Raw genomic sequence first — 13961 nt, 5'->3', positions numbered from 1 at the left:
TGGAAGAATCACTACGAGACAAATTCACAATCAGCCAGAGGGCTTCATACAACTAGAAACTGGTGTATGGTGAATGTGAAACACCTCCTTGTTTCTTCACACTGTGCACATAACATCCTTGGTGAACTGAGCTCTGCAACAAGAGCTTATTCTTGCAGCTCAGGCCAAAGACATGCCTGCTCTGTATTCACACAAGCACATTGTTTTTTTACTATTATCTGTAGGGACTCTTACTGTTAATGCCCATTAGTTTTTTATGTATGGAAACTAAACCCAAAAATGAAAACAATTTATCAACCATATAATTATTTGGAAATACATTAAATATATAACGATGTAAGTAAAGTCTCTAAAACTCAAGAGTGAGAGGTATAGCACAAAATGCAGTCTCAAAGGGCCACCACGTATTAACTGCCTCATTTTACTGAACAATGAATATTCAGAAAGGCTCTTTGTCTGCAAAATAGATTAAAATTCAAGCTTTCTTATAGCTGCAGCTATATAGTTATTTCCAGCAACATTTGCTATACTAGCAAGGAAGCTATCAGTAATTTGGAAGCCATGTTGCCATCAATATTCAGACCTCCACTCAGAATCTTGAATTAAAGATTAGATGGAGATCCTTTCCTACAGTACTAATAATTTGCTCTGAAAACCACAAATAACCATCATTCACATACCTCTCTTCTCAGCTCCAATTCCCAACTGCACCGCTATTTAATAGCTTCTTAAACTGCATCTCCCACAATAACACAGTAGGGCATGCACCTTTGTTTGACTCCGTGGTGTTGGCAAATAGCATGTGATGTTTGTGCCTACCTGTCAGCATGTTGGTGGAGCCTATGACCATAGAGCAGAGAAGCACCCATGCTGCTGAAAAACTGTTTTTGCTGTGTCCACCCCTGAATCAAAAGGCCTTTCAATTCAACAAGACACTCTCCTTCAGCTTCACAGTGATTGTATCAAACCACACCATTTCACACTCTTTAAAAACAGACTTTAACATCTGCAGTTCACTAGCTCTCTAAATCTTTGGTCAACACTTCAATAAATCTGCCATTTATTCACATTTTAAAAAAGGAAATCTTCAAGATATAATATTGCTGGTTAACAACCCTTATCTTTGACACTTTCACAAGCTTCCCAGGATACGGGTACTTCTTGAAATCCATCACAACAGTTGCAAATAGATGGTATCAGCTGAACTGTGATTTTTTTTTCTGGTCAAGACATACATCAGTTGCAAGGGAATAGGTGAGAACTGGATGGAGACAGCACTTCATGCTTCTACCGAGATTTGAAGAAATCACTAGATGATTTTCAGGTTATTTTTTCTACAGATACTCCTGCTTTAACTTTGCAGCAGCTTCCCCTCAATTCCTTGATAGAAGGGGGAAATAAAACCTTTGTTGCTTGCAGCAAGAGCTGCTCCACATTCTCTCAGCACAACTTCCTATACTGCAGGTCATCTACAACAATCAGATACTTTCTACAATTCAGCAGATAAAAACATTGTTGCAATTACAGTAACTTTCTCTTATTAAAGGTCACTGCGCACATAACACCTCCCTTTTCTTTCTTTTTAGGTTGTTTTGGAGGTGTTGTGGTTTTGTTTGTGGGGTTTTTTTTTTGCTGGGGTGGGGGTGTTTGGTGTTAACCTTAGCATATTGTCTAACATAAGCATTTTTATTCTTTGCTCGAGCCCTGTCTCAACTAGCTTTTAAACTCAACATAGCTTTCTAGCCTTAACTTACCATCAACAGAAAATCGATCACAAAAAGGATTGTTCCGGAAAAATTATATTCTAAGGTATAAATGACCTACTTAAGGGTTCACTTGCTGATTCTGTTTTGGGTTTTGTTTTGTTTTAAGTAATTCTGATGCCTTGTGAAACTTCCTTAAAGCATCCAAAATATAAATAAAAGCCTGCAAGCCAATGCAGTGAAAACTACAAAATCTTAAATTATTTTTATTTCTTGATCTACATATTTTTAACTTACCAGAATCCCCTTACTGTTATTTACCATATTAGCTGATTGGTTTTTGCACAGGGTTTGCTTGGTTGGTTTGTTTGTTTTAAATCAAGGCAAGGGTAATAGTTGATAGAAAAACAGGCAGCCAGCAAATATCATTCTGGGGTTTTCTCTGATATTTCCACTTACAAAGCAAACTTCCAGATCCTTCCAGATCATCTTCATTAAGATGACAAATTTTGGTGCTTGCCTCAGGACAGAATGAGAATCACAGTCCGTCTTTTATTTTTTTTTTAAATGCACATGTCTACTCCAGTATAAAATGCCCTCTAATTACAGCAGGGATCCTGACCAAGATATTTTGGTAAAAGGCTGCTATAACCTCACACTCAGTTGTATTAACCTTTACAGTAGGCAATTTCAGCACTGTAGACCAGCAGCTCTTACACCACTTGGGATGTTAAGCATGTGTCACAAGATACAGTTGTGTCTCAGAACAGCCTGAAAAGCAACCACCTGCACACTCCTACCAAGTGCTACAAACTTTAAGATAATGAGAATTTCGTCTTCTCAGCAGATGTGTCCAAACTGAAACTGCTGAGTCTTTTGGTGTAAGAAAGACACAGGAAAAACAGTCAAAAGTTTGTATCCATCTGCAATACAATGTGAAAATAGTACCTGCAGCTTCTAAACCATTTAGAAGTACACTGTATAACGACAGATAAACTAATTAGTGTCAGAAAGCAGAGCCAAAGATATCCTGCATAAATTAGAAAACAACCTTAGAATCCATCTCCTGCTAGATAATTAGAAAGCACATCACTCACCTATCCTAGAATACAAATGGTCCATATTCAGCACTAAAGCAACTGTCTATGTAATTTCCTTGTGTAAGGAACTTCAGTACAACTGCTATGGCTCACTATTTGGCTTCCGAGGCATCTGCAAGGGACTGCCTGACAAGCTCTCCAGTGTATTTCAGGATGACTGACAGGACACAGTGGCTGCTGGAGGGGTGGTAGGGGGATGGGCACCCTTAAAGCTATATACTACAGGACAAATACATCAAAAAATCTAAATTTAAAAAGCTTTTGAACAATTAGATTACATGAAACGTGTCATTACTGATACTCTGGTGCTTATTCTCGTAATTTTCGGCACACCTGCCGTTTTCCCATACATTCTGATTGTATGCCAAATTCAGTCTCAAGGCAATGACTCAGTCTCACACTTTTGAGCTGGACAGCAAAGGGATTCATAAGGCTCTCACCCAGTAACTTGGCACCAGATTTGTTTTCTTTGTTGTTTTATTTTTTCTATTGTATGTTACTCTACACTGACATACAATATATTATTCTATCTAATTCATAAAATGCAGAGCCCTATTGCCTTCTAAAAAACAGTGAAGACAAAAAAATATTAAACCAAAGTAGAATGGATTAGTATTTTTAAAGAAGATACATATGGACACGACACCTGAGGACTTCTAAGACATGAAACATTGCTGACAATACCTAATAGAATATGCTTTATTATTTCTTCTTAATTGCAATATTTATTACATAGCTTCACCAATAGGTGCTAGCACCACTCTGGGAAGAAAATTTGTTAGTCTTTTTGCTACAGAGTCAGTACAGCAAGTGCAAATCAGGTTTTATATTGACTGTTTTTGTGGCTTCTGAGTTTTTCTTTAATCTTCTATCTGATACATGAAATTAGATATTCAGAAATCTAAAATATACTGGTTCTGTTTGCAGCACAACAGCATGGACTTTTTTTGCTTGAAGACCTGCTGTACTTTGTGGGCCAGACCATACCCAGGAATGAAGCAACACCACTGACACCTAGGAAGGATCGGGCCCATTTAACACCAGGAAAAACCTATAATGCACCTGCCACGTTACTTAAATTTCCATACAAAGTTGACAGGTTACACTCTAACCTCCTCACATTTTGTCACTACTAACAAGAAACATGTCTGTCAATGCAAAGACACCACAAAGGAAAGTAGAGCTAGAGAATTAAAGAAGGTGGCAAGATTCAGACCCATTAATAATATTTGTTCACTGAAGGCTACTCAAACAGGCTTTGCATTTAGGTGTAGATTTGCAATGAAGTAACTGGAAGATAATTTTTAAAACTGAGAACAAAAAAGAAAACAAATTGTTTTTTACATTCCCTTTCACTTCCCTCTATGTCTACTTTCTCCCTAGTGCAATTTTTTAATCCATTGGCCAACTTAACCACACCTGAAAAACTAAGCCTAGTCCTTACTGGACATCAGAGAATTCACATGGCAAAGAACAGGTTATGACTGACTTAACGGCAGGAAATGCCTTAGTTTAGTTTTAGGTTTACAGAACAAAACATCAGAGATGGGGAAAGCATTACACTTCAATGAACTTGCCTCATGCAGACTTTCTGATGTCTAATGAGATAGCTAATGAAGATTTTTCCCAGGGTTTTAACATTCAGAACATGCTCTCTTTTCCTTAATAGTCATGCCAACTTATTCAACAGTACATTCTATCAAAACACTTTTTCAAGCAAAGGTTGTCTTCCAATACCTCATAAGGTAATAGAATCACAGAGTAAAAATTACTTACACAAGATCACACAGAATGCCAGTGGCAGAATCAAGAATGGAATGCTGGGATACAACCAACTAGTGACTAGAGCACCTTACTCACACCTTTTTTTTAAACTGAGGCCCATAAACAGGCTAAAAAGAGTGAAACATTTCCAAATACAATTTACACTATAAATCTAAATAATATTATCTCATCTTCCATACTTGTGTCAAAGTTATCCAGATACAATATTTCTTATTCCTAGTTAACACATTCTTCTCATTCAAACATACTATCAAAATAACTGCCTTGGTTGAACGCATGTACTTGAAACCAATTGCAACACCCTGACTAATTCTAGGAGATGTTCCAGCAGAGGTGGGAATCCTATAGACTGAGCAGTTACAGAAATTTTGACTTCACACTAGCATACCAGATTCTGCTTTTCAACCAACAGCTATCCAAAACTGTGTTACGGCCCTGAGCCTACAGCCCCAGCAAGGAAAATCTTCTCCACTGAAGTTGAGCATGGAAACTCGTGAACCTGACAATGCCCTCACTATATTAGCAGTAAACTAAATGATTCCACTGATATCAATGAACTTGTAGTGGATATACATGATTATGGATGACAGCAGAATCAAAACAATCCTGCTTGGTTTAGAAATGGTTTACCAATCTTATCTTCACAACACTTCATCCAGGTACATTTTTGCAGATACTAGAGTTTTTGGTCTCAGACTGCAGTTGTAATATTTAAGATAGAAAAAATACATTTACTTCAAAAAAGACAAAAAAAATAAGGTGGTGTGACATCAGATGGCAGCATTTCATTCAAAAATAAAAGGTTTTCATTAATACTCTTTGGACACTTCAAATTCTTAAAAAAAAAAAATCCTTTCACGAGTCTCTGTGCTATTTTCACTGCATGCACTGTGAACACAGAACCAGGACCCCTCTCTATTTAAGTGGCATGCAGTTCCTACATGGATGGCAATCCTGTACTGGTAACGATAGGTTAAGAAAGTCTGGCTCCAAGCCCTCCCTTTTGTTATCACTTTTAAAGTGCTCCTATCTCAATTGAGAACCAGAGACTCTGTTTAAATAAAGTTCAAGTTGACCTTCCACTAAAAATAGGATATTGTTCAACTCATTTAAAAAAAAAAAAAAATCCATGATGTGCTATTGAAAGGATTTTTTTGGTTAAACAAAATACCCTCATTTCCCATTTTTGTTATTTGCCTGGGGTTATCTATTGCAACATTATACTATACCGTTTTGCTATTTTCAAATTCCTATAAAGGTTATTTGTTTTGTCCAGTGACCCAGTGTCCATGTTGTCTACAGATATGCACAAAACAACCCCAAAATTAAGGGTAGCATACACGATTGATATTTCTTAAACACATATTAATTTTGAGCTATGCATCAAAAAAAAAAGAGAAACAATACTCAGAAACAGCATCATTTTGGGGGTTGGCAAGCAGCTAGTTAGCCTGCACCTGCAAAAGTACGATCTAAAAAACAAGGGATAGAAAAACAGGACTTAAGCAAAACCATAATCCCACCACATCATGCTTGTATACATGGACATACTTCTGACATATAGATTAATTCTTCCAACAGGGTTCCTCATGCTGCATGGTACCCTATTTCCTCTATCAACTCAGAAAATCAGGTTCAAATCAAAACATGGCTCAGAAGAAAAACCCTGGTCAATACATCATTTCTGGTGAAACAGCTGCAGAAGACTAAAGACATTCCAGTCCATTTTGACCTCCACTTTCATTCCAACTCAAAAGAATTCATCTGAAGAGCAATCATTAAAAAAAGAAACACATCACAAAACACACACAACTTTGTTCCAAGGTGTATTAGCTTCCTAACACCAACCAAATGACTAGGAATAGGAGAGAACAGCAACAATTCATTATGCATTTTGTCTAAATGCCTGTCATCAGGCCTAATTCTTTGCTGTTGGATGTCTTTTGAGCTTCAGTAGCTCTGAACATAACTCTTGTCGTTAATAAGAGGAAACCAAATGGATTTTACATAATGAAAAATTGTCTTAGTGTACATAAAGTTCTTGAAACATTACAAGTGTTATATTGAATAACAGCCCTGCAGTACCCCTCACTTATAAACAAGTGCCTTTTATATTTTAAAATCAAAAATAGCTGTATAAAATTGCCTTGTACAGTAATTCAGTATTTTCAACACTGAGGTGACAAATACACATTTACACAAACCCTCCTTGCATTAAATGCAAAAGTACGAGGAAGTAAGTTAAACTTTTACAAATAACAGCATCCATGCAACATTTTATCCTTCCTTTTCCAGTCACAGCTTCGTATTCTTTCACTAAGTGGAAAATTCCCTTCATTTCTTTTCAGTCTTACCTTTTGTAACAAAAATCCAACAAGAGATCCTATAAGCAGCTCTGAGAAGAACTCCTTTGATGCAGCTTGACTCCAGAGGCACTGACAGTGAGACAGCAAGTGGTTGCCTGTCTACAAGAAACAAAATAGAAGGGTAAAAGAGTCAAAATGGGGAGGGCAGTACCCATTTGGAACCTCCTCCTAAACTGTTAGTTCCTGATCTCACTGACAACTTGCTAGTGAAAATACCACTTAAAGACACCCCAAGCTCACTCCTAGTCTGGCAAACATAGTTTGGCGCTGAGCTTTTATACTGTAAATCAAACAGCATTGATATCGATGGCAAAGCCTCCTTAGAAATCCACAAGGTTTACATTGAACATGAGAGGGGTAAGGGGAAAAAGGATGCAAAGGCCCTTGTTGTAAAACCCAGGTCAAATACAGTTGCAAGGTACCTACCATGAAAGTTCATCCAAACCATACTGTACATGATAATCTTCTTCATTTACATTCAGAAAATACTCAAGACATATTTCCAGATTGTTAATCCCACATTTATAAGATCTTGCACTAAGGTAGCCATTTAAGAAATGGACATGAGTACAGTTTTGCTATTATAGCAAATTTGAGTACCCTGAAGTATAGTATGCAATAGTGCTCATGTAAAAACAACTCTGGAAACTCTAAAACGGCGTAAGTTGCTCAACACTTTTATCTATTCTGCTACAGACCCTCTATTCTGTTGCTTTAGATCTTAATGGTTCTAAATCATTCAGTCTGAAAATTTTTAAGAGGTCCATGTGCCAGGATGAATTTTCATTTTGAAAAATTTCAACTTCAACTACAGCAGTTTGGCTATTTTTAGGAGGTTTAGAGGTAAAAAGAGCATGGGCAGGCAGAAGGTTGAGGAAATCTGACACCAGCTAACAGCATTGGAGAGGCCCAACTAGGGAAGGAGAAAAAAAAAAAAAAAAAAGACAAAAAAAAAACCAAACCTGAGGAATAAGTACATACTGCGACAACTCACAATAGGTAAGGAAAAAAAAAACACCAAAACAAGACTTGGACAGACATAAGAGACAACACTGAAACAGTTGTAAGGAATAAAAGAAATATCATATTTGGGCCCAGTCCTGCAATGGCCAACCAATTTCAGTAGTGCCTTCTGCACTTAAAGCAACATAGAAGGAAAATACTTGAAAGTAATTAAAAACATATATACAGAACATCTTACAGAAGATTTTGTTCCCTTGCAAAAGTATCAAATATTATTCATAGATACTAAGCAGACTTTTCTATATGATATAGTTATTTATTATAGGAAATGTTATTGCAATGTTAAACTTAAAATTTTATTCATAATTCATTCCTCTCATAATTTTTCAAGGTTCAGATTTGAAAGGTAATCCTTTCTCTGCTCTCCTTCAACTCACGAATTTAGAAGGCTTTAACAACAGCCAGAGAAGAAAGCTGTTGGACTAAGAACGATTCAATTTTCAGAGCGCTATATTGAAACTATGTGATGCAACCCAAGTCTAAATCTTACTAAGTGCAATCAGTATTTTTCAGCATTTCTTACCTCTCTTATTTATTCCATGAATGTTATTTTTTAGTTAAGAACAAACAAAAATGCAATTCACCATATTGTAAGATTCAATATAGATAAGCGGAGTTACGCAGGTGATTCCTATTGCACTTTTTTAAATCATTAGATGTCTGCAACTACATCAGTGTGTCTTTTATGAAGCAAATTACTATAGTGGTGAAGAGATCCTCTTTATTTTAATAGGTACACTAAGGAGAGGTGTGGAAAATGCCAGTTTATTTAAAGCTCTTTGTCCTGTCATTTGCATTATCAAATGAGGAATGATATTCAGCTGCTTAAGCTGAGTTGCTAGTGCCATTTTAGATATTGTAGCGTGTCCACCATACAAGCCTCTAGGGTACTGCAGGTCTCCTATAGACTTCAACCACATATGCCAGGGCTGGATATGGGATGCTTTATGAGGCCAAAACGGTCTAAAATGGCTCCAGGCACCTGAATCATTCTCAAGTTGTTTTTATCTTAACAAATCCTCCTATTCATTTGTTGCTACAAAGACTTTCAATTCGAACTTGGGTTTGACAGGTTACCTGTGAAGCACTTACCACAGTGGGCACATGCCATTATGACAAGGAAGCACTGCAAATTTTGAAGGCATGCAGTACCCACTGCAGCACCAGTTCTTAAGTACCATTAAAATATTCCACACACAACACCTAAAAATACGCTCATGGTATGGATTACTGTAAACTACTAAACACTATACTTTCCCACCTTGGCTGTCTCCCAGATTTCCTTAACAGACTTTTTGTAATCTTGCCCAAGTCTCTTTAACATTCGCTCTTTATTAACTAGTTGTACTCCTCACAACTTTACATCTTGCTAAATTTAATCCTCTGACTTCTATAACCAACCCAGCTTTCCCTAACTTCATTGAACAGTTTTAATCCATTTTTGTGCAATGTTTCACTAGTCAACCCAATTTGATGGCAGCGAGATGGAAAAACAGGTTCTCACTACAGAAAAAGCAGTCTTTTTACTGTGAAAATTACATTAATCATGAAACAAAGCTTGTTAGAATTTTTCCTTAATTCCCTTGTTTTATGTCAACATTTATTTTTTTTAAAAAAAGTATTTTTAGACACATGAAGTTATTTCTTTGATCTAAGATTCTGTCATCTTTTGTTACACTTAATAAGTTTACAAGTTCAGTGATCACCCTATTGACTACTTAAAAAATTCAGTAGCTTCTTATGGGCCAGCAGTTTGTCAATTGCTCTGACAAATTACAAAAGGTGTTTATGCTGGAGTCATTTCAATCTCTCATAACAAGGGCATTTATTCTTCATTAAAAAAAAAAAAAAAAAGCCAACTAAGCAGCACATCCACTAAGCACAGAATCACAGAGCGGTAGGGATCGGAAAGGATCTCAAAAGCTCATCCAGTCCAATCCCCCTGCCAGAGCAGGAACACCTAGATGATGTTACAAAGGAAGGCATCCAGGTGGGTTTTGAATGCCTCCAGAGAAGGGGACTCCACAGAAAATATCAACAGCTTTAACCCAACAGAGGGAAAAAAAAAAAAAAAAAGACAACACCAAAAGGACAGCAAATGCTACCCCCAGTCCTTCTTTCCCTCAACCTCTCTCTCCAATTCATGGTGCTTGTTCAGAGGGATTGCTTCAAAAGCTCTTGTACCTTCAAGGCTGCAGTCAAAATTGGCACAGGTGCTCTTGCTCCGTTACTTAAGATGGGCTCGAAAACCAACCCGGCTCTGAGTAGGGGGAGCCCACCCGCTGCTGCCTCCTGCTCCTCACCCTGCTCCAGCCCCACCTCGCACCCGAACAGTCTCAGAACGTCACAGACACAGCCCGTGGCAACCGCTGACAGGAGACGCAGACAACGCTCCCCACCACAGGACCCCGGGGCGACGTTTAACGGCTGTGCGCGCGCCAGCCGTCCCGCCCCAACGGCTCTGCGCGTGCGCACCGCCGCCGCCGCTTTCCCGCGCTCCGCTGAGGGGCAGGCGGAGGGCTGGAGGAACGCCCCGGCCTGCGCCCCCCGACAGGTAACGAGTAGAGGGACTCTCTTTAAATGCACCCACCGCTGGCCAAACTGCCGTTTTACCCACACGGTTTCTTCTTCTAAACCGTGCGGTAAACAGCTGTTGCGCCGCAAGTTTGTTTGCAAACAGGGCCTACCGAGGAAGCTGTTTCCTGAAGGAAATTGTGAGGAGACCTGTCATCACACCACCACTTTGGCTCCCAGGAAGTGCAAAACGAAATTTCCACAGACAGATGCCGCTATTCACAAACGTTCCTGTCAGATCAACTTCCTAGCAGTAGTTGTGAGCATTGAACATAAAAATACGCACTAAGCCTATGTGGGTTTTAAGTTAAATAATTTAATACCAACATTCCTGTATTACTTCTACTGACATAAGCTATATTTTCAGGTGGTAAGTTTGTCTGTCTTACTGTCCTGATTATTTCCCTTTGTTCACAAGGCAAGGTCCAGTATATGTATGCTCTGCTGTAGGACTCTGGATAGAATTTCCCAGCTTTGAATGAGAGCCAGACCTAGTCAGACCTGGCACTTCTGCAAAGGACGTTGGAACTTTAATAAATCAAATTTCAAATCAAGCAAGGTATCTATATCTGCATTGGGTGGACACAATCTGTCACACATCCCATTCTGGATTTGTGATCATCCAGGTAAGGAACCTGGCTTACTAACATCAAGGTTTCATGCCTGTCATGTACCTGGATTTAATTCCCACAGAAAGAAAGTCAAAAAGTTGTGACTGTTGAGTGGCTGCATCTCGCCCCAGCATGGACAGAGCATGTGACCAGACCCAGGGCCTCACACTTAGCCCTGTGTCTACCAGTAGAGGTGTCATCATGTTTGCTCAAATAATTTAGTCTGCACCAGGCCAAAGGAAATTTTAAAATCAAAATCTTTTAACAGAATTTCACACTGCTGTGATAACTTCCGATATTAGCTGTCACTTGAATCACTTCAGAAATAAAAGATTTTTTTTTTCTTTTAGAGACACAACATTCCTGTATTCTAACTATCCATTTGCCTTCAGCTGTTATCTGTAAGTGAATTCAGTAATTAGTAATTTATTTCTGTTTTCAGTTGTTTTACTAATTTATTTGCTTTTAATAGAAGTACGGAGCAGAGTTAATATATTTCATGTTTGTATATTATTTAATTAAAATTCTCAGAACTGTAATTGAATCCATAAGCTATAATTTTATACAAACAATAGATAATATTATTTGAAGAGAGAACACCATAAAACCAGCCTGATTACAAGGCACTACTCCTCACTATTACTGAGAAGCCATGCAGTATTTAGCATAAATTGCTAAATTAATCTTATCAACATGAGGATCAGAAATTAAACAGCAGTGCCTGCAACCCATATTTAGGTCTTCTTGGCATCCACACAAAGAGAAGAAACAAATTTCAAGACTTCCATTGCTTGAGGTTTATTTCTTCAAACTATATTTTGGAATTTTCAGTAGGAATCTTTTTCTTAAGTAGGAAAGGTAGACAATAAAGGTGAGAATAACTGAAGTTCAAAAAAGATTACAATATTCATGAAGATCACGAGGTTCTCAGATAATTCAACAAAAGCACCTTAACACTGTGTTTCTCCATGTGCTGCCTACCAGCGTCAGAAATTGTCAATAATAAAGACATATAAAAATTAAACTTTTAACTGAGTGCTAATGTTGTATACCATAGATTTCTGAACAAGCAAAATGCTAACAGAAGATGTGTAATTAGTAGAGCTTTTAATACTGTATAACAATTTATATGTAGAAGCGTAGTTTGAAACAAAGAGGACACTGAGCTAAAAGACCCATGGTAAATTAACTTCAAAGGATAATCCAAGTTGCATCTATTGTATCTCTTATTGAGTTTTAGCTTTCCTACATTCAAAAGTTTATAATTCAAAATATACAAGTATTTGATTTAACATGTATAAAGAATTGCAAAGGTTTATTGCTACGATATGTCACTGAGGCTTAATAGGAATTAGAGTGGACATTTACCCAGGATAGTTGCAACCTGTCAATACTACAAATAGATTTCATGTTTAAGCACAAATGGGTGTTTCAGGGTTAAGCAAACCACTGATCAAAAAGGAGGTTTTCTGATGAGGGTTTTTTTTCATAATTGCCCACTATCATCTCATTTAAAGTTTCTTCTAAAGCATTTGGTAACATGGAGGTACTAACAAAATGAGGATTTTGCACTAGATGCCCCTACTGGTTTTACCCAATATCATAATTCCTCTGTGTAAAGGCAATGAGAAAAATAGCCTGTAAAACAAAACAAAGGCACAGGTTTTAATTAGAAGTATTAAATAGACTCTGTATATATTATTTTATGGGGTAAAAAAAAAAAAAAAAAAAAAAGGAAAAATACGGTGAAATTAAAAATTTTAAAAAGTGTTGTGTTTTAATATTTGACTCATACAAAAGGGAACAACTCTTTGAAGTAAATCAGGGTCTACGTACCGACATAGGGATCTGTACTCAGAACAGGGACAAAAGTCAAGCTGTACAGAATTGGAGGCAGAAGCATACTTTATTTTCATACAGGTGGTAAATATGTTACTCTTTATTTACGGTGTGGCAGAAACATTATGAAAGCCAAGTTTGATTAATAATCCTACCACGTGGGTATTTTTGGTACAGAGAAGCATTTTCATGTGATATTTAGCATACTCAGATTTTGAAAACATATCCATTTACCTGCAACATTAGAGGTATTTGCCTATCCACTTACCTTGGGTTTGTTTTCCTAAAAATGTAGTAAATGTGTGTATAAAACAGGTGCAAGTAGAAATATGGAATATGGTTTTTGTAGAAAACCCAATAAATCTGGTAAAAATGCATTAAGGAAAAAGGTCCCAAATCCAGTAGTGCGCTGCACACATGCCTAAATTTACTAGGATTATTTACTTAAAAATAAGAATGTATTAAACATTTGGCTGCATTGACACCTACAACAATGTTCAGTTTTATGATTTTATAAACTTGTAACGGTGAACTTATAATTTCATTAAAATGTAAGTACAACTAATAGCATTTATCTAAAAAGAATCCATTACGTATAAGAAGACTAAAGGGAAAAGCAGACTGTACAGTCACATTTTCAAGAGTTAGATGAAAGCTTAAACATAAAATTGTGTGCCTCTTTGGATACACATGGATGTTTAGACACGTAAATTAACGTTTAGCTGCGTAAGCAGGATTAGCAAACAGTACACGTTTATTCCTATACTTGCACTGACAGATGTCATATTTCCTCCTTTTAAAATGTTGCTTTAACTCAGTTGATGAAAGCACTGTAAGCAGAGCCCAACAGATGCATGGCAAACTGCAGCTATGTTTGCCTACAATAAACACATTGGTCAAAAGCATCAGCACTTTTTCAACACTACCCTGCCAACAGCCTTAAGTCCTTGACCAGAAACG

This window comes from Streptopelia decaocto (assembly GCF_964273445.1).
Source record: "Streptopelia decaocto genome assembly, chromosome: 5".
Taxonomy (NCBI): domain Eukaryota; kingdom Metazoa; phylum Chordata; class Aves; order Columbiformes; family Columbidae; genus Streptopelia; species Streptopelia decaocto.
The sequence above is the reverse complement of the archived record's forward strand: the minus strand, read 5'-3'. Positions refer to the sequence as shown.